At 39.4% G+C, this 22,120-nt stretch overlaps 1 long non-coding RNA gene across 1 annotated transcript; it reads right to left on the minus strand.

Annotated features, from left to right (window-relative positions):
- Nucleotides 1-10,603: 10,603 nt before the first annotated feature.
- LOC130014386 (uncharacterized) lies at nt 10,604-17,608 on the minus strand. Its single transcript, XR_008789386.1, has 3 exons — nt 17,560-17,608; nt 13,694-13,760; nt 10,604-11,886 (listed from the first exon to the last, which is right to left on the minus strand). It is a non-coding gene; the product is annotated as an uncharacterized LOC130014386 (long non-coding RNA).
- Between the last annotated feature and the right edge of the window lie 4,512 nt (nt 17,609-22,120).

Consider the following 22,120-nt stretch of genomic DNA (forward strand, 5'->3'; position numbering starts at 1 on the left):
GGACTTCTGCACAAAGGACAATTAAACTTGTTAAAATGAGCATGTAAAGTTATATACCGGTCTAAGCACTCCTCACAAAACGTGTGGAAGCATGGAAGTATTTTAGGTTTGTTGAACTCCTCAAAACAGATCGAACAGTTATGGTTAGAATCCATCCTTAGAATTCACATTATTTATTTAAAAATAAATAGCTTTTAACTCTAATGGGAAACTCAGCTTATTCTAATTGTGTAAGTGTTCTCAATATTGGCAGGTATTCATTCAAGACAACGGAAAGCTATACTGGCGATATATCTCTCTGACGTGGAGGTTTGATAAGTATCGTTGTGATAACAAACTCAACAACATATATATACATTAATTACCTCTAAGGACAAATCAAAAATCACATATTTCGCTTTATGTCTCTTTCCATAAATAGATTTGGGTATATACTGTAATAAGTAACTATAAATAATGGATTAAGTGACATAAATTATAACATTTCAATTTTGCTGAAGATTTTCAGCGTGAAGCCTGTCATTACAGCCTGTCATTACAGGCCCAGAAATGTACAACGCAGTGGACGCTTACGATTCATTTTATTTAAACAATTCGCCTGCGCGTAGGGGTCTTTACAGTGGGAGGAAATCGGAGGACCCGGAGAAAATCCACGAGGTTAGACAGGCGACCCTACTCCTTGTCACGTACAACTGGGGAATCGAAACCACGCCAGTTGACTCAATGACTGACCTTATGATACAGCGCGCACGTGCTAACCATTCGGCCATCCAACCCCCGTCAAACGGTAACGTCATATTCTTATCTGGAGAGCATGCGCAATACATACTATCGGCGTAGAATGGAATAACCAGACGCTAGAGGCTGGCATTCGATTGAGACTTCTGGCGTATTTCGCCGAACATACCTGATTTGAGATTTGAAATTAGAGTGAAAATGGAAACAATTGAATGTAAATCAATTTATATACATTCATATTACATTATTGTATGCGTTTCGACCCATTTGTGTAAATTTCTAGGTCCCAAATATTAGTGAGTTAGCTCCTTTAACAAACTGTTATAAATTACAAAAGACAAATATTTACTCTCACCTAATTGAAAAAGCTATCTTGGATCCATTCACTTGATTTGATATAATTTTTTGTTTATTTCTTGCAATGTCTGTGTACTTGTGGAAAAGTCGGTAAGACGCTGGCCCACTAGCCTGGAAGTCGGGAGTTCGATCCCTGCATTGGCCGAGAAAGTTAATTCAGATTTTCCAGCGTGGTTTTCCCTTGTCAGTGATGCAGGATGGAGGGCCTGACAATGACAGGTGTTTAGTCGGTCGGATGGAAAGACAAACCGAGGTCCCGTGTACACATTGGCGTGCACGTAAAAGATCCCTTGGCAGTTGGAATTCGATATAAGAGTAGGCTGTAGCGTAGCAGCCCGGGCAAAATTTCCCTCATAGCACACTGTATGGCGTATGCCCGTCTTCATTAGCCCAGGTTAGGAGCAGAACAGTAGGACGTTAAACCCCATTTCATTTCATTTGTTTCTGTGTAGTTTGTCTTGTCCACGTGTTTATTTTGTCGGTATTGTTTTGCGTGTAGTGGCGTCCTCCTTCACTTGCTATTAGAGTAGAATTTTAGCCCTTCGTACTTCTACAGAATATTCTCGTTGTCGGGTTTTGGTCCTGTTTGCTGACGGGCGAATGGTTAGCACGTGCGCGCTGTATCTTAAGTTATATCACTGAGTCAAATGGCGTGGTTTCGATTCCCCGGTTGTACGTGACAAGGAGTGGGATCGCCTTCCAGCCTCGTGGGTATTCTCCGGATCCTCCGGTTCCCCTCACTGCTAAAGACGCGCAAGCGAATTATTGAACCATATGTTAGTTCCAAAATTACCTAGTTTGTGTCGAATGGACGTTAAACCCAATTCCTCGCCCTCTCTCTCTTCCCCTCTCTGTCTCACTACAGTTCTCAGCATTCTACCCGGATTACCGCCCCGATTGTTAAAATTGTTTGACGTTCTAACTCATGACGTCCACGTGGAAAATTCGCCATGCAAGAGACGACCGCCGCCAAATTCGCTCGCATTATTGCTGTTAATGTCTTTGGGGACCACGGTGGCTAAGTGAGTAAGACGTTGTTGGCCTGGTAACCTGGAGGTCTCGGGTTCGCTCTTAGAGTTGGCAGAGAAAGTTTATTGGGATTTATTGGCGTAGTTTCCCCTTGTCAGTAGTGCAGGACGGAAGGCGAAAAACCGAAGTCCCATGCCTACATTGGCTTGCACGTAAAGATCCCTTTGGCCGTTGGAATTCGATTCAAGAGTATGCCGGACACATGCGAGAAATATTTTTTTTTTGACACATGCCAGATTCGATTTAACGTTATATATATGAGCCATAACATGTCACTTGGTTAAGAAAAGAAATGAAATGAAATGGGGTTTAACGTCCTACTGTTCTGCTCCTAAACTGGGCTAATGAAGAAGGGCATACGCCATACAGTGTGCTATGAGGGAAATTTTGCCCGGGCAGCGGCACTATCGCCTACTCTTATATCGAATTCCAACTGCCAAGGGGTCTTTTACGTGCATTCCAATGTATACACGGGACCCCGGTTTTTCGTCTCATCCGAAGGACTAGACAGCTGTCCTTGTCAGGCCCTCCGTCCTGCATCACTGACAAGGGGGAACCACGCATTAAGTCATGAGGATCCGAATATGACCATAGTAAAGAAAAACAAGCATAAAAGGGGGTTGACATTTTTTTACAAAGGGGTACCCGCCAAGCTTCATTCGATTCTGTTCGCTAATGAGGGAATGGTAGAATTGAGAGTAAACTGACACAACCCCAAAAACTAGAAGGTGGTGATCAGGCTTTAGACACTAAGCCAGACCTAGAAAGTTACTGGCGACAGATTTAATGTCAGAGTGTTTGGGGTAACGTTTAGCGTAAAAAGAGGGCACAATGTTGCCAATGGTGTATTTGAGGTAACTCTGTCGAAATTCGAAGACACCTTTTCAGACAAGAGGACACATTTTCGGAAGGGACATAGCCATATACACCCTTATACTCTGGTAGGACATCTCATCGGATTCGAGCGTTATCAACCATGCCAGTGTCTTTTGGTTTTGCATTTACCTGTCTACCCGCCCAGTACGGACCTGTTAGCATGTATTAGCGTATATGCATACAACTATTTGCTACGGGTACGATTGGCGTAAAATCAACGTTTTCTTAATCCACGTTTAAAAGAACATTGTAAAAGGTTAACGAAATTCTCTCAGGTACTAAACAAACATCTTTCATTTTCAACAGAACAATGAATAAAATTTGGGATTAAAGTCCTACTTTTCTCTACCCACCGGGATAAATTAGAAGATTTAGACAGAGTATAATTAAATATTGTAGCCCAAAATGGATTCTGATTGGTCGAAAAGTGGCGTCGATTGAGTACAACAGTCCTCTAAATTTCCTGGGCGACTCACTGCGAATGGCCATTTTCTGGGTGCTAGACTCTGTCATTTGATCGTCAATAATATATAGTCGATGTAAAGATCATTGATTTAACCAAGGCCAAAACGTCTATTCATGTTTAGTAGGTGATAATTGAATCGAATAATCCCTGCTTACCTTACAATAACTCGCATTATAGTTGACTAATGGCTCGTGAAATACATTCTGAGAAAATGTACGGCTTCGGGTTAACGTATTTTAAAGGGAAATACCCAGGCTTCGTGACGTGATAGACATTTCTGAGAAAATGTACATCTTGGGTTTAATATAATTATCTCAAAGGGAAATCCCCCGGCTTCGTGACGTAGATGGGCATAGACAAGATTCAAGGGCGTGGAATTAAACTGTGATTAAGGCATATTATGTATGTTTGACTTGATTTTACTGACAAAAAAATATTAAATATACCCCACTTATTATAGTAAATGAATATTAATGGCATGTTCACGCCCGCCACAAGATAAGTCAAAAGTCAAACTATTGATCACAAAGTTTAATTAGGAATCCTTGTAAAATTGTTTTTCCAGCAATACCTGTTTCAGCAATCTTAACAATTCAGTTACTGAACTATGGGCAGGGCAAGCGATAGGGCACTCCCGGCCCTGGGACAAGCAAATGGGCGAGGTGTTGATCGAGTGAGGCGGGGAAGTCTCTCCCCCGGGCTGTAACATTTTGAAAGAAAAGTGGACTGACAGAATCCGATCCTAATCCTACCAATGTCACTAGGTATCCATATTTCTACAAGTCGCCGATTTTACGATCAAGTAGCAGTGTATTATTAATTGTTTTGTTAATTCATAATAAAATTTATAAATAAAAATTACTAGGCCTATCTCCCTGCCCTTCTAGGCTCCGGGGCCCTGGACACGTGTCTCTGTTGCCCCCCCCCCTCCTTGCCTCGTCTCACTTGTAGTGAATATGCGTGATTTTGACACGAGAAGACATAACACATGTTTGTACATAGTCTCGGTCACCCAGAACCTCCTAGTCTTCAACATACGGAGGGTCTGGGAAGGTTGCCAATATTTGACGTAAAGTCCATTGCCCATGCGTAACCGGGAGTTTGGTTTTTAATGTGGTTGATTATCCAGTCTCTTTAGCCAAGTCAAGTAAGAGTTGCGCCCCTTCCCACAATAAATCCCATAATTCTTGCATTAATATAAACAAACATGAATCGTGACGACGAATTAGGATTAATTTTAAAAGCATAGATATGGCCCATGAAGAGAGAAATTTTACAATAAAAAATTAAGAGTCTTAGATATTGAACCATGCAATCAAATGGATTTTTTGAAATGACACTCTTAAATTAATTTTATGGGCGTAAACATCTTGTTTTAAGAGGAGTTACCTCTCTTAGACATTGTTTATGATAATGTGAAAAACCGGATTATCTAGCCAATTTTTCTCAAATGTTGACAGCCTGTCCAGACTAATATTCGTAGAATATTTTTCTGGATGATAGAGACTAGTTGGTACAAAATACATTAAAGAGTATAACGTCAAAATGAATTAAAATGGGGTTTAACGTCCTACTGTTCTGCCCCGACTGGGCCAATGAAGATGGGCATACGCCATACAGTGTACTATGAGGGAAATTATGCCTATACTGTTATATCGAATTCCAACTTTCAAGGGATATATTACGTACACGCCAATGTGTACACGGGACCAAGGTTTTTGGTACCATCCGAAAGACTAGATAGCTGTCAAGCCCTCCCGTCCTGCAACACTGACAAGGGGAAGCCACGCCGGAAAATACCAATGAACTCTCTCGGCCAACACCGCGGTTTCTCGTACCATCCGAACGACTAAATAGCTGCCAGTCCCTCAGGTCCCGCAACACTGACAAGGGGGAAGCCACGCCGGAAAATACCGATGAACTCTCTCGCTCAACACCGGGATCAAACCAGCGACCTCCAGCGACCTCGCTTAGCCACAGTGTCACCCTTAAATATAACGCTTCAATGTGTATCGGTTCTATGAATTTAAAATGTATATTTATGTAGTGTATCGTTGTGTATTACCTTCTTGTTGTTTGTATTTTTGTTAGAGGAGAAGGAGAGGGGTCGTGAATGGTTAGCGTGGGAGTTGTATCATAAGGTCTGACATTATTCAACTGGAGTGGTTTCGATTTCCCGGTTGAACGTGACAAGAAGTATGGTCGCCTGTCCAACCTTGTGGGTTTTCTCCGGTTTCCTCCCACCCTCCCACTGCTAAAGACTCAATCTGTTTCACATAGGAATTGCGAAGACTATTAGTCTAGAGGCTCTATGCGGGGAGGGGGAGGGGGGGGGGTCATCAAATGGGCACAAAACCAAACCCAACTTTTCTATTGTAAAGTTTTGCGTAGAATACGTTGCCAAGAGGTAATCAGTCAGCCGTTGGCGTTGGGGAGTTTTCGAGATGTTCGGGGCCAAAGGTCAAATGAGGTCATTCGCACTGAAAGTGAATGCGCAGCCATTCTTGTATCATGAAAACATCGGAAGTAATCGCCATTTCAATAAAAACGTAAACTTGCTAAATTCACCTTTGTTCTTTATGACCCCGGAGGTCAAAAGGTCAAATTTTTCGTTTTTGCACTAGGAAGATTTAAAGCAATAAACTTAAGCGAAACCTGTTCTTATTAATAATACGAACATTTAAAATTTATCTTTAGGTGGTCCTGATTGTTTTCAAATTTGAGTGAAGTCTGTGTCACCACAGGCCCGTTACTGTACAGCGCAGTGGACGCTTACGGCTATCCCACGGATCCATTCACTCTTTTTGAATTGTTTGTTAGTTTGTGGTTTCTGAGTATGATGTCTTGTCCATATATTTGGTTTTGCGTAAATTATGTGTGGTGCAGCCCCCCCTGCACTTACTATTAAATAATGTTAATTTGAAAACTGAGCAATATTTCTCCATTTTAAACACAACCTTAAAGCACACTTGCACCTGAAATGACCAAGGTGTTTAAACTAAGATCGAATTCTGCTTGGTTTAATAACGGGATCCTGGAAGCCAAACGAGTAAGAAACACATCTGAACGTATCCGGAGAAAATCAAAATTAATAGATTAATAGTGCACAAACAAATATATACTGAGCGCCATGGAAAACGCATCACTTAGTTTTTCGTATAACAAAATGATCCTGTAAACATATCTTATTTATTTTGCTTCTTATTGTGAACAATATTCAAATGGGAACACATCAATAACAACACATTTGTACACTTATGGATGTTTAATCTGTAAGAGGGGTCAAAACCAAAAGTACGACACAGATGTCAGTAGCAGCGACGTCGCATGGAATTAACCAATGTTTGAAAGAAGGCCTGGGACAAATTGTTCCATTCTTGGACAAGAGCAGCTTCTAAAGCAGCAATGGTGTGCATCTGTGGTCTCCGATACAGACGGCGTCCAATCTCATCCCAGACATGTTCTATAGGTGCCATGTCCGGAGACATGGCTGGCGAGTCCAAGACATTGATGTTGTTAGCAGCCAGGTAGTCCATACTAAAACGGGCGGTATGCGGACGTGCATTATCCTGTTGGAAGTGCTGAAGTTGTGGGTGCGCTCGAAACATCGGAACAACAATTGGTTGCAAGACATCATCACGGCAGGCTACAGCATTAACGCGACCCCTGCAAATGTGTAGGGCGGTCCGGTGATGAAATGTGAAGCCTCCTCACACCATTACACTTCCCCCACCCCATCGATTCGTTTCGAAGACGCAGCAGTCTGCAAGACGTTCCCCAAGACGTCTCCACACACGTTGACGGCCATCAGCGTGATAAAGATGAAAGCGACTCTCATCACTGAAGAGCACACTTTGCCAGTCTACTCTTTTCCATGTATGGTGTCCTTGAACGCATATCAAACGCCGCTGACGGTGATGATCCCTGAGGATAGCTCCAACATAAGGTCGTCGTGCACGGAGTCCTACTTCTCTTAGACGACGTCTTACGTTGTTGGCACTTACTGGTCCTTGTCTTCCGACGACTGCTGCACCTGTTCGAGTCGCTGGGCGGAATCTGTCAGGCAGATGAGTGACCCGGATGTAGCGGTCTTGAGCCTGGGTTGTAACGCGTTGTGGACCAGGACGTTGACGGTCACGTGTTGATCCACTAACTCGAACACGTTCCACCAGCCTTACAATAGTGGACTGATGACAATTGAAGTGTCTGGCAATAGCACGTGTAGACATGCCAGTCCGGGACATTCCCATGGCTTCATTCCGTTGATTTTCAGTAAGTCTCGGCATCTCTAGCTCGATTCCTTCACACGTCCAACAACAAATTACGACAGAATGACGTTTCACAGTTCATGTACTGCACATTAAGTTGAAAACATGCTTTTAAAGGGCTCACACACGATCGCGCACGTGAATATTGGGTTTTTAATGTGCATCTCGTGCAATTGTTTTTTGTGCACACGGGCAAATATGTTTTGCGTTTGGGAGCATTGCGTGAAACAATAGTTCATAGTATTGCATAATATTATACATACAAAACCACCTAGTAATAAAATATTTGGGAAAAAAAGTGATGCGTTTTCCATGTCGCTCAGTATATCAATCCAACAAAACTAGTATGAATACAATCATCTGTAAACCCAAAAACAACAACCCATTATAATCAAACAAAATAGAAGAGAGACAAAATAAAATAAAGGGAATAAAGAATGTTTCCACGAATTCCAGCCGCGTTTAATTGATAATTAGACCGTCGTGCCAGACCTTATCGAAAAATATAGCTTTTATCTTGTTTCCACTATCAAGACTCTTGCAGATATAGTCGTACATTTCAATAAGTTGGTAAGTAGCACCGTTACCCCTCTAGAAACCAGTCTGATACGGAGTTATATACTTTTGAGTTAATAAAAAAATTGTATATGTGATTGTAAACGAGCCTTTCAAAAACTTTGCCTAATGAGGATAGGAGCGAGATAGGCCGGTAGTTTGAACATAAATGAAGGTCACCCTTTTTATAAACTGGGACTACATTAGCAGTTTTCCAGTAATTTGGAAAAACGTTTTGAGCTATGAGTAGGTCGAAAAGTCGTTTGAGTGGTTGGCTAAGTGGTTGCGATATTATTTTAAGAATAAAGTTTTTAACATTGTCCGGATCGCTTGGCAGTTTTGACTTAAGGGACGATAACAAATGTTCTATTTGGATTTCGCTTGTGGAGAGATCCGAAATTGAGATAAAATAAAATAAAACCAAGTACGGAGAATCCAAACCATAAGACAGAATTCAAAATCCTAAAAAACGTTATTCTCGCATTTCCAGGAAACTGAACATTGAGAAATGAAAAAATCGTTTAATGCGTCAGCCTTATCGTGGTTTTCACAGTAGATAGTATCTTTATGAAATAAAGGTGGGATGGTATAAAGGCCCGGTCCCAGTGGCCGATGGACACAAAAAGTATGCAAAAAGGACACAGCGGACGAGCAAACTTTCGGGGGTGGCTCCATCCGTTTTCATCCGCTCCAGAAATGGACAAAATTGACGAAAATTTGCGAAAACAGAACGGAAAAGAACGAACGTGGGAAGTATGTAGCGGGCATGTTAAATGGATGTTCATCGGAAGCCTAGCGGATGGAAGTGGATGACAGCTCCGAAGGGGTTAGGCAAACTCTAGACATCCTTCAATATACCAGATACATCCCAAATACAAACGCTTTGTCCGTTTTGAAAACTTTATATACGAGATGCATACTCTTACATCCTTTCTATTTCCGTGCTACTAACGATGTACCTTATCTTTCCTCCCTCTTTCCGTTTTCAGCTGGAGCGGATGTGAGTTGCGAGGATGCAGAGAGGATACAGTGGACGTTTAACGGATGATAAAAGACATGGAACGTTTGGTGCTCGTATATGTCGCGCATTTACATCGTACACGGCAGGAAGTTCACCCGTTATAAAAGTTTTGTGCAGCTCAAAACTTTTTGCGCGGATGAAATCAAAGTGAACGGATGCTCGATGGATAGAGCGTATGAAACACGTATGCACTGAGTACACAACGGATGCATGGCGTTTTCAAACGGAGGGCACGTTTTTTCCCCGTTTTACATCCTCTTTGCATCCGTAAGTGCAGTTGGACCGGGCCTTTAGATGGTTTTCCTCGTTTTAGAGAGATATCCTTAATTAATGACCACCATTGTGATTCGTTAAATTTGTTAGTATTTACTGCATTATCAATATTTGTTAATATTTTGTTAATGACATTCAGCCAAAATTTAATGATGATTTCGTAGAATAAAGTTTTGAGGTGCAGAATTTTTTGCCACTGCAAAGAGTTTCTAGTACTCATGAAATATTCATTGACAGTGAATCGCGCAGATTGATTGCTTAACACTTATTGGCAGCGATACCCTTCCACCTTGGGTGATGTCGCCCAGGAAATTAAGAGGACTGTTATACTCATTCGAAGCCACTTTTTAACCAGTCAGGATCCAGTGAATTTCCATTTTGGGCTACAATATTTGATAAGAAATATTCAATTGCACATACGAAGCATGTTTACTTCTTGATCTTTCAACCCTCAAATCATGAATATTCATTAAATCATTAGCAGAAAATGTAAATTCAAACACTTTTCTACAATTCTGTCCAACCAATATTGCTACCGGTATGCTAAAGGGGGAAAGGGGAGAATTGCTATAAATAGACCAACTAATTATTAATCTTAGACCTGAAAGCTTTTTTGAGGTTGAAAGAGTTGTCTCCCCTATCACATTATTATCAACTTAAACCAAATCAATTAGATAGGGTACATCATCTCTCGACCCTCAGTAAGCGGGAGAGAGAGAAATGGGGTTTAATGTCCACTCGACACAAACAAGGTCATTTCGGGACTAACATGGTTCAGTTTTATTTCATTAATTTGCGGACTCAATCACTGACTTTATGATGCAACGTGCACGCATTAACCATTCGGCCACTCCCCCCCCCACCCTCTATAAAGACAAACACATCAGAATCAGACATATCAATGTGAAAAAGGAGAGAGAGAGAGAAATAGGGTTTAATGTCCACTCGACACAAAATAGGTCATTTTGGGGACTAACATATGGTTCAATTTTATTTCCATAGCAAGAACATGTCATTAACTATAATTACGTCATTTATTTTGTGGTTACATAAGATTAAACTCAAACAGTTAAAATACATGAACATTAGAGAGATATCAGTTCTGACATTGGTCAATTAAATTAAAGATGCATTATGTAAGATCTAGATAACAAGCGTACAGTTCTCGCTATAATAGTTAAATAATTGATAATGAAAAGGGAGTATGTTGAATATGTCCGTCAAATTAATTCATTCTGCGCTTAGTTTGATCTGTTTGAGAAACAGTGTATTCTCGATTGTCATTGCTACGACAATAAACAATGTCAATTTTTTTTATCAAATTATTAACTGCCAATCGTGTTAAAATCCGTTGATCATGGCCTTGGGATGTGAATAAATGTCTAATTAATGATTTTTATAACATCAGAAGGCCGATTTAAAAATCCGTTGATCATGGCCTTGGGATGTGAATAAATGTCTAATTAATGATTTTTATAACATCAAAAGGCCGATTTAACTCTTCCATAACTCATCTTTTCGCGATAGTCTGGTCTTTCCAAGAATTCATTTCCTGCATTGGAAATATGGATGGTCTTTGCTTTTGTTAATGGGGTATAGATTGGTGTCGATGTTTCAAAATTTTCTGCTTTTGTTACTGAGGGATAAGTTGTCTTTTTCCAGTCACAGAGTGGTATTAATGTTATTAGATTTTCTGTTTTTATCTCAATAATTTTATGACTACAATCAAGTCCAACACACGCCTTGCCTAAACTTTTCAAACCTTCAGGGAAGATAATTCTAATATCATCGCCATCCACTGGGTCAAAGCAGGGTATGACATTCGATTTGGTGTAAACAACACCAGCTCTATGTCGATAAAACCCCCCTGTATCAATACCAACAATAGTAGGACCTTCTTTCGCGGAATCTATATACATATCAGGAATATAGAATATCATAAAATTATACAATTTACTTTCTACAATAAGTTCATAGTCAGTTACATTTTCATTAGATCCGTCATCATAAAGAAAATTTAAAATAATTTTATCCTGTTTTAAAATAGCACGATAACTGGTATATACGTAGAGGTCATCGCCATTGGTAAAGGCAAATCCACTTTTATCAGAACCCACAGAATGACTGGGAGGTATAGGAACATCTATTTGAATGGTGCGTGCTTTGTCTGAATCAATACCACTATCACTACAACCATTATCATCATCACCTGTGCTGTCTTCAGCTACATCTATAACATATACTTCACCTTTGTCATTGCGATATTCAAAGGGATTGTCTTGCTGATGTTGTTGATCTTTCCCCTATTAAAGACAACAACCAGTGTGCTTTTAGTTCATAATGTCAGGGCTGGGGTAATGGTATTTGTCCGCGATATCATATCATTTAGGTGAAAGTAGACGTTAAATAAAGCTATTTCAGACACACAGGGCGACTTTGACAAACCTCAAAGTGTAACACTAACGAAGTATATCTAACAGAAATCATATTTATATCTGTGTTAGAGTCCCATTTTAGACATGTTAGCTCAAACAATGTGGATTTACAAATAGATGTAGATTGTAATCAACGATTAGTGTTAATTACCATTTAATGATTTAGTCAATCAACCAGTTAGATTAAAGGCAATGAGATATTCCTATTACATATGAATCTTAAGGTGACCACTGACCAGTGGCAAAACAACCTGTTTTCAACGGCCTCATCATTTCATGGTTACTTAATATACAAAATAGATATATTTTTTTTTCTTTTACATTCATGCTGAATAATCTCCCAATTACTCAATGTTAACAAACAAACTATATGGATTGATTAAGAATTTTATCTCAAGTTTCTTGAAAAAAAAATTTAGAACTTTCAATTATTTTTTTTCGAAGCCATACAATTCCAATAACAGTTTTGATTTGTGTAATAATGCCCCTCGCTTGATAGTGTCCCTTGATGTGGTATTTTATAGAAAAAACAATTCATACAAAAAAGAATCAAGGATTATTTTGAGTGCGATTTCGTTGGTACTGATGGCAGAAAAATATGGTTGTCTTTGGATGTCATAAAGATACTATTTAGCCACACCCAATCTGGTGTAGCCACACCTGCCCGAATCGCTACAGACCCAACCGATAGAACAAAAAATAAAAATAATAAGAACCCCGGCCCCAAAAGATCCACCCACTCAAGAAGATGTTATTAAAAGAATACTACAACCTTGATTTACCATATTTTACACTGTTTGCGTACGAGGGACGGCCATTTTGTCCTGCAGTTTTGGTCCGATTTTCACGACATTCGAACTCAACCGTCATTAAGGTGTAATGGTTATATACATGTATGCAAACGGTTTTTGAAATCAGAATAAAATTGTGACCTCCATAGGGTCCACAAGCTTAAAAACGTGATTTTTTGTACAATCAGGGGCGATAATTCTGGCAGTTACGGTCCGATATGCGCGAATATCGACAGGAACCAAGATCTTTGCGTTTTAAATTTGCATTTCAAATTTAAACAAAAGCAGATACAAATTGTGACCTCTATAGGGTCCACAAACTAAAAACGCGATTTATCGTACAATCAGGGGCAATAATCTATGAAGTTTAGGTCCGATACTGCCAATATCGCAATAAACCGAGATCTCAGGGAGATAAACCTATATTGTTGTTTCCTGGCTATGTTCAAAACTGTCGAATTTAGAAAATATATGTCGCTTTCAATTTTTCTAAAATATGTTGAAATATTGAGATTTCAATCACACATTTGGAGGATATAAGATTTGTTGTGAATTGTTAAAATTAGTTTTTCACTTTCCTTCTGTTGTAATGCGCATACAAAGACCTTATGGAAATGTAAGTAATGTGTGGGTGGGCTTAGCTTGTCTTGTTCGCTCACCGTGGCGTTTTGGGATTGTGAAAGCCTCAGTATTGCAAGCAATTCTCGTTTTTTGACTTATATCTATGTTCATGTCTCTTGAAATAAATTTACAGTTTTAGACAATTACCCTATCGGGATAAGCTGTAACTTACACCATTCAGTATTACCAATAATCCAAGATACTTTCAAGGGCGTATGGCACGATTCATGAAGGTATATCTTATAAGATTAATTTGAACTTACGTAATTTTTTCCACATTGCGCCATGAATAATTTGCGTAGATAAGTGTTTGTAGTAAATGCGTTGAATCTGTAAATAATTGTCAATCAACAATAATAAAAACCAGCGGCTGCCAGGCAGGATACGCCCACATTTTGCAAGAGATGGATAGAGAATAAGCTAAAAACAAACGTGATTTTTTTGTACAATCGGGGGCAATAATCCAGGAAGTTATGGCCTGAAATGTGCAAATATCAAAAGCGACAGAGATCTTTAAGTTTAATCAAAATCGGATAAAAATTGTGACCCCTAGAGGGTCAACAACCTTTGTATTACACACTTCTACACAATTTGAGTACAAAGAGCGGCCATTTTGTCGGGCAGTTCCATTTCGATTTTCCCGAAATACGAATTCAACCTTCATTATGTTGGAATGGGGATGTATTCAAACGGTTTTTAAAATCGAAAAAAAATTGTGACCTCTAGAGAATCCGCATGCTAAAAATGCGATTTTTCGAACAATGAGGGGCCATAATCCAGGAAGTTAAGTTAAGGAACCAAGATCTTAGTGTGTAATGGTGATATATTCACATGTTTTTTTTTAAATCGGATAAAAATTGACCTCTACAGGGACCACAAGCTAACAACGTGATTTTTTGTTCAATCAAGGGCCATAATTCAGGAAGTTATGATCCGATATGCGCGAATATCGACAGGAACTAATATGGTTGGGTTATAAACATGTATTTCAAGATTCATCGAAATCGGATCAAAATTATGACCACTAGAGGGTCCACAACCTTGATTTACCAGATGTTTACACTATATGCGAACAAGGGGCGGCCATTTTGTCCGGCAGTTCTGGCCTGATTTTTACGAAATTCGAACTCAACAAACTTTACGGTGTAATGATATATTCGAACGTTTTTTTAAATCGAATAATAATTGTGACCTCGAGAGGGAGGGCAAGCTAAAAACGCGATTTTGCGTACAATCAGAGGCCATAATTCAGGAAGGTACGATCCGATATGCGCGAATATTGAAAGGAATCGAGATCTTTGGTTATTAACTTTCAAGTTTCATTAAAATCGGATCAAAACTGTGGCCTCTAGAGTGTCCACAACTTTGATTTACCAGATGTTTACACTATTTGCATACGAAGGGCGGTCATTGTGCCCAGCAGTGTTGGTCTGATATTCATGAAATTCGAACTCAACCATCCTTGGGTCGTAACGGTGATATATTCAAACGTTTTGTTTTTAAATCGGATAAAAATTGTGACCTCTATGGGGTCTACAATCAGGGGCCATAATTCAGGACGTTATGGTCTGATATGCGCGAATATCGAAAGAAACCGGGGTCTGGGGGTTATAAAGATGCATTTCAAGTTTCATCAAATTCAGATGAAAATTGTGACCTCCAGAGGGTCCCCAACCCGGATACACAATATTTTGACACTATGCGCGAACGAGGGGCGGCCATTTTGTCCGTCAGTTTCAGTTGGATGTTTACGAAATTCGAACTCAGCCATCCTTAGGGTGTAACGGTGATATATTGTAACGGTTTTTTTTAAATGGGATAAAAATTGTGACCTCTATGGGGTCCATAAGCTAAAAACGGGATTTTTCGTACAGCCAGGGGCCATAATTCAGGAAGTTATGGTCCGATATGCGCGAATATCGAAAGGAACCGAGATTTGTGGGTTATAAACATATTTTTCAAGGTTAAACCAAATCGGATAGAAATTGTGACTCTACAGTCTTCACAAGCTAAAAACGTGATTTTTCGTACAATCAATTGCCATAATCCACGAAGTTACAGTCCAATACATGTCAATATCGAAAGGTTCCGAGATCTTGGGGTGATAAACCTATATTGCAAGTTTCATTGAAATCGGATAAATATTGTGGGCGGACGGACGGAGACAGACGGACGGATAGGGGCGACGACAATATACGGCCCCATAAATATGTGGGCATATAAAAATGATAATAAAACAATGGCGTATTCGTACATCGGTGGATATGTTTTGTTTACATTAACTTAAGTTCGAAGCATTGTATAAGGAGATAATGTCTTCGTTTGATTTTTCATTGCGCGCCTGTTACATCCCTTCGAAGGGGGGTTGGATGGCCGAATGGTTAGCACGTGCGTGCTGTATCATACGGCCTGTCATTGAGTCAACTGGCGTGGTTTCGAATCCCCGGTTGTACATGACAAGGAGTAGGGTCGCCTGTCCAACCTCGTGGGTTTTCTCCGGGTCCTCCGGTTTCCCCCCACTGCTAAAGACCCCTACGCACAAGCGAATTATTGAAATAAAATTAAACCATATGTTAGTCCCGAAATGACCTAGTTTGTATCGAGTGGACGTTAAACCACATTTCTCTCTCTCTTTACATCCCTTCGAGACTAAGTAATTTAATTTTACATACATTTACGTACAGTAACGGTAAAATTTTGGATCTAGAAATTGACGCAAATGGGTTGCAACCCATATAATAATGTTATATGAATTTATATAAACTGATTTACATTCAATTTCTAATCAGTTATGTTCGGCGAAATACGCCAGAAGTCTCACTCCAATGGCAATCTCTAGCGTCTGGTTATTCCGCTCTATACCGATAGTATGTATTGCGCATGCTCTCTAGATAAGAATATGACGTCACCGTTTGAAATGAGTTGTGGAATATATCTAGCCTCTTTATACGAGTCCCTTGTTAAAAATGGCGCTGAAATGCACCATGGTGCACGATTCGTGTACCAACGGTAAAATGATTATTTTGTCTTAATTATTGGATATCAGAAGCCCATCTTTTCCCCGTAAGATCACAACACCAATGTTGATTAAAATTGACAAATAATTCGCGTTTTCATTGTCGAAGGTTTTGGATGATATTGAGTTAGAGACTTAGCTACTTTAATAGTTCGCAATATCTTGTCCGGGATAACTTTTTGGAAATCTCGTAAAATGGACAGATGATTAATATTCCCTAACTTTTTAAATATTTTCTTCTTTAATATATAAAATTTATCAAACGCAAGGCTTGAATTCGCTAAGGTATCTTTGGGTCAATCGATTTTCTACGCCAAAGTCAGGGAGAAAAGTTTTAATATTTCGCACCCTGGAAAATGATATTAAACCGGTTACCATGAAATGGTGTCACCGGTAATTTTGAAATCCCTATGGAATTTAGATATAACCTTTCGTCTCCAGCCTGAGTAAAGGCCTTACAGATCATTAGTTTAGCGAATAGTTAGTAAACTGTGTTGTTGCCGGCGATTCATCTAGCTGTACTTGTGTTACAGAAATTTAGTAAATTGAGACCACGAAAGAAAATATTATTTCGTCCACTCTACACAAATTAGGTCATTTTGATACTAGCATATGGTTAAATTTCATTTCAATAATACGTTTGCGCGTAGGGATGTAACATATGGTTTAATTTCATATCAATAATTCGTCTGCGCGTAAGGATCACCCCTGCACGTTACCAATCTTGATATAAAGCATTTATGATCGATCGATGCTCAGTAGGTGTCGAATTTATACACAACGCCTAGTATAAGCCTATTTGTAATTATTGCCATGGGTAGTTTGGTAACAGTGCTCAAATCATAGAGCCGCTTGCCCAATCTAATGCTGGATAGCAAATCATCAATGTACTGTCTCGGGTCTTGACGAAAAAGGGCTTAGTTCATCCATAAACGCTTTAGGCCACAATAAAAAGAAACAACAATACAATAAGATTGAAATAATTTACTCCAAGTTACTGGAAGATAAAGAGTTCAAAATAAATTTCTGTTTCGGTTACTTTCCGTTTTACACATTTTATTAAAATAATATTAAACGAAATACAGGATTAAAATATTATACTGTTTTACTCACCTGTGTATTCAGTCGCCAGCATAGATCGGCGAAGGTGATATGTAATAATACACTCACACGGTTATCTAATGCGTAGCTTTTTTGTGACCATAGTAATATGATATTATTCATAATACAATGATTGCAATATATAACTAAACAAAGATTAGATAGTTCGTACTAAAGCATATATTTCCAGGGCCTCGGTAGTGATTTGGTAACATTGGTGAAATGGTTGTAGTTCATCGAAGTTTAATGATTTGTTTAATAGTTGTTTTGTTTTATATGGGATCGGTTTAATGGATGCTTTTACACGCTAGGATCACTTAAACGGCTACAGAAAGTGAGACGCGGGTAGCACTAGTGTTTTTGTTCCAACGAAAATACTGTGGGACGAATAATAAATCCTAAAGGACAAATATTACTTTCATCTTATACACCGTTATTTCGCGAATTGTGACAAAATGAGCATAGCCTGTACCGAATTCACCATAGCTAATCTCCCCAATCGATACCAAACAAGAGAAATAGAACGCCTGATAGGACAAATGACAGAGCGGGTTGTTTATGTACGCGCTGAAAGAAAGAGGGGCAGTAAGACAGTAAGAGGCAGTGGAATTGTGTTTAAACGTGACAACGACTACTATGTTCAAACATGTAGACATTTGGTTAAAGAAAACGAAACGATTACAGTGATATTTGGTAATACTGTCAATAATATATCACGTAGTACAATAGCTAAAAGAATTGGAAGTTGTCTGTCTCAAGATAAGGCTATTTATCGGCTGAATAGTTATGATGAAGTGCCGTCCTGTTACACGGAAATGCGTGATGTTAAGGATTTAGTGGTTGATATAAAAATTAAGAAGGAGGGAAGACGAAGGAAAGCATTAGTTGAATATGATATGTCTGGCAACCAGTACGTCATCCACTCGCCCATACCATATAATCATGCAGATAACGCATCCGAATATTCCGTACATTTTCAAGATGGAACTAGTGCTGTGTGTACAGACACTGGGATGTGCAATACAACATGCAGTCAACTATATATTGATCCTGATTCCGTACCAAATCAAACCAAAGAACTTTTTCATTTAGAGCCGCCATGGCCATATGACTCAGATTGGTTTGTTGTTCTTATATCATTTCCAAAAAGCTTTGGGAAAGTGAAACAAATTAGTTTAGGCCAGCCATACTCTGACGATGCTACTGCTATTGGATCATCTAAAGATTTGCATCTTCAAAATGCAATGATAGTAAATCATACCGCAGATAGTAACGGTGGATCCAGTGGTGGATGTGTTATTCTTATAGGAAAAAATGTGTCAAATCACCTTGGTTACAAATCATATTTAGGTATGCATATCGGTCAAGCACAACGTTCCGGTGTCAGATATGGCACTATAGGGTTAATAAATTAAACTAAACACTAATATTTCACTTTCATCAGTACCGGTATCAAATTTTACACGAGCATATTTTAATCAGTTCGTATATTGTCGCCCCTTTTTGTTTTTGTAAAATGAGCCACCTTTCATTTCAACACTTTAGAATTTTTAGTATTTTGTAATTTATTTTGTGCCGGATCGGAAATTATTTTTCTGTTCCAAATTTAATCAGAAGATTCGTATTTGCTTCTACAAATCACGGTCCAGTGATAAAATTATGAACACTGGCGTTTGATTTGTGAAAAGTGATATTTTTTTATGAATTACATAATTGTTACAAATTGTATACTATGGTTCAAGGGCCATACTACCTAAAATATATTCTGATGTGTTTTCCCTTAAATTCATATAAAGTTATATATCAATGGAAAAATGAACGAAACAAAACCAAACCAAACAAAAAGAAAGACCACCAAGGGCATTGTCGCTTTTTAATTTGTCCTGATATAACTACAGAATTTTATTAGGAATATTCAAATTTCAGAATTTTTAGCCAATCAAAAGTCAATATTTGAATGCTTTGCTCCAATTAGACCCGTGCTTGGGGTTTTCGCAATTAGTTTAGAAATATTTTGAATAAAAACATTATGTTATGATATGAGTCTAGATTTATTGTGAAAGATACTGTATGAAATAAATTATAAGCGCCTTCCACTTCATTTAACAATTAATTAGAATTTTCTATGGTGAACTATTCTCTCTTTCGTGCCCACAGGGGGGGGGGGGGGTGTTGGATGGCCGAATGGTTAGCAAGTGCGCGCTGTATCATAAAGCCTATCATTGAGTCAACTGGCATGGTTTCGAATCCCCGGTTGTACGTGACAGGCGTAGAGTCGCTTGTCAAACCTCGTGGGTTTTCTGCGGGTCCCCCGGTTTCCTCCCAATGCTAAAGACCCCTACGCACAAGCGAATTATGTAAATAAAGTTGAACCAAATGTCAGTCCCGAAATGACATAGTTTGTGTCGAGTGGACATTAAACCCAATTTCTCTCTATCTCTCTCTCTCGTGGCCTCAGTTATCACTCTGAGAAGCGACTGCAGTGTTTGACTTGTACCAACCAGTCGAATAATGTTCGTACGGCAATACATATGTTTAAATTTGATATACGAATTTTTAATTTCACTGTAAGTAAGTGTTTTTAGGGTGCCCACCAGTAATCTAAAAGTTAAAAATTTCATTGGAAATGAATTATTTGATGATACAGTCATTTTTTCGCCGATTCGTAAATTCCATTTACACCAATCTGATTAAAACACAGATCCTATTTCGTTTGGTTTTTTATTGTTTAAAATTACGTTTTACTTGTCTTTTCTACACTAGGATCTGGTAGGGTTAGATCTATTTGATAAGCCCAACTTCAAGTTTGGTCAAAGGTCACGAGATTTAAACAGGGCTAGCGCTAATCCCAAACCTAGCCCTAACTGTGAACCTAGCCATAATGCTTACCCTAACCTAGAATCTCATCAACACGAAAATTGAGCTGGCCTTAAATAGATTTAGCCATCTGGAAGAGTTGTTATATACTGAGCGCCATGAAAAACGCATCACTTAGTTTTTCGTATAACAAAATGATCCTGTAAACATATCTTATTTATTTTGCTTCTTATTGTGAACAATATTCAAATGGAAACACATCAATAACAACACATTTGTACACTTATGGATGTTTAATCTGTAATCAACGGTACAAAGTCAGAGGGGTCAAAACCAAAAGTACGACACAGATGTCAGTAGCGCGTGTGTCCTCCACGGGCTCTTACGCACGCTGTGCAGCGACGTCGCATGGAATTTACCAATGTTTGAAAGAAGGCCTGGGGCAAATCGTTCCATTCTTGGACAAGAGCAGCTTCTAAAGCAGCAATGGTGTGCATCTGTGGTCTCCGATACAGACGGCGTCCAATCTCATCCCAGACATGTTCTATCGGTGCCATGTCCGGAGACATGGCTGGCCAGTCCAAGACATTGATGTTGTTAGCAGCCAGGTAGTCCAGACTAAAACGGGCGGTATGCGGAAGTGCATTATCCTGTTGGAAGTGCTGAAGTTGTTGGTGCGTTCGAAACATCGGAACAACAATTGGTTGCAAGACATCATCACGGTAGGCTACAGCATTAACGCGACCCCTGCAAATGTGTAGGGCGGTCCGGTGAAGAAATGTGAAGCCTCCCCACACCATTACACTCCCCCCAGCCCATCGATTTGTTTCGATGACGTAGCAGTCTGCAAGATGAAAGCCACTCTCATCACTGAAGAGCACACTTTGCCAGTATACTCTTCTCCATGTCTGGTGTCCTTGAGCCCATATCAAACGCCGCTGATGGTGATGATTCCCGACGAGAGCTCCAACATAAAGTCGTCGTGCACTTATAATAGACGACGTCTTACGGTGTTGGCACTTACTGGTCCTTGTCTTCCGACGACTGCTGCTCCTGTTCGTGTCGCTGGGCGGAATCTGTCACGCAGATGAGTGACCCGGATGTAGCGGTCTTGAGCCTGGGTTGTAACGCGTTGTGGACCAGGACGTTGACGGTCACGTGTTGATCCAGTAACTCGAACACGTTCCACCAACCTTACAATAGTGGACTGATGATAATTGAAGTGTGGCAATAGCACGTGTAGACATGCCAGCCCTGGACATTCCCATGGCTTCATTCCGTTGATTTTCAGTAAGTCTCGGCATCTCTAACTCGATTCCTTCACACGTCTTTCTTTGTTATAAAACATATGTTGACCAAATATGGTAACAATCCCTGGCGATGTTCAGTTTGGGGTGCATGTCCTTTCCATATTTAGAACTTAGTTGTTATCAGTCTTTAGATTAACACCTCAGACAAAGGAATAGGCACCTATAAAATAGGGTGGGGAAATAGCATTCGGCAGAACTCACTCCGCCGGTCATACCAGCCATTTAGTTATTTGAGACTAGGAAGAATTGTAAAATATAGCTAGCTACAGTGTGTCTCTTGTTTTCCGAATGTAAAGCGCTATATCTTATATTTAAATCTTAGAATATATCGATGGGTTATGTCGATATATTTAAATCTTAGAATATTATATCGGTGGATTAAGTCGATATATTTAAATCTTAGAATATTATACCGTATACCAGGGGTTATGTCGATATATTTAAAT

Source organism: Patella vulgata, chromosome 9 (assembly GCF_932274485.2).
Source record: "Patella vulgata chromosome 9, xgPatVulg1.2, whole genome shotgun sequence".
Classification (NCBI taxonomy): Eukaryota; Metazoa; Mollusca; class Gastropoda; family Patellidae; genus Patella; species Patella vulgata.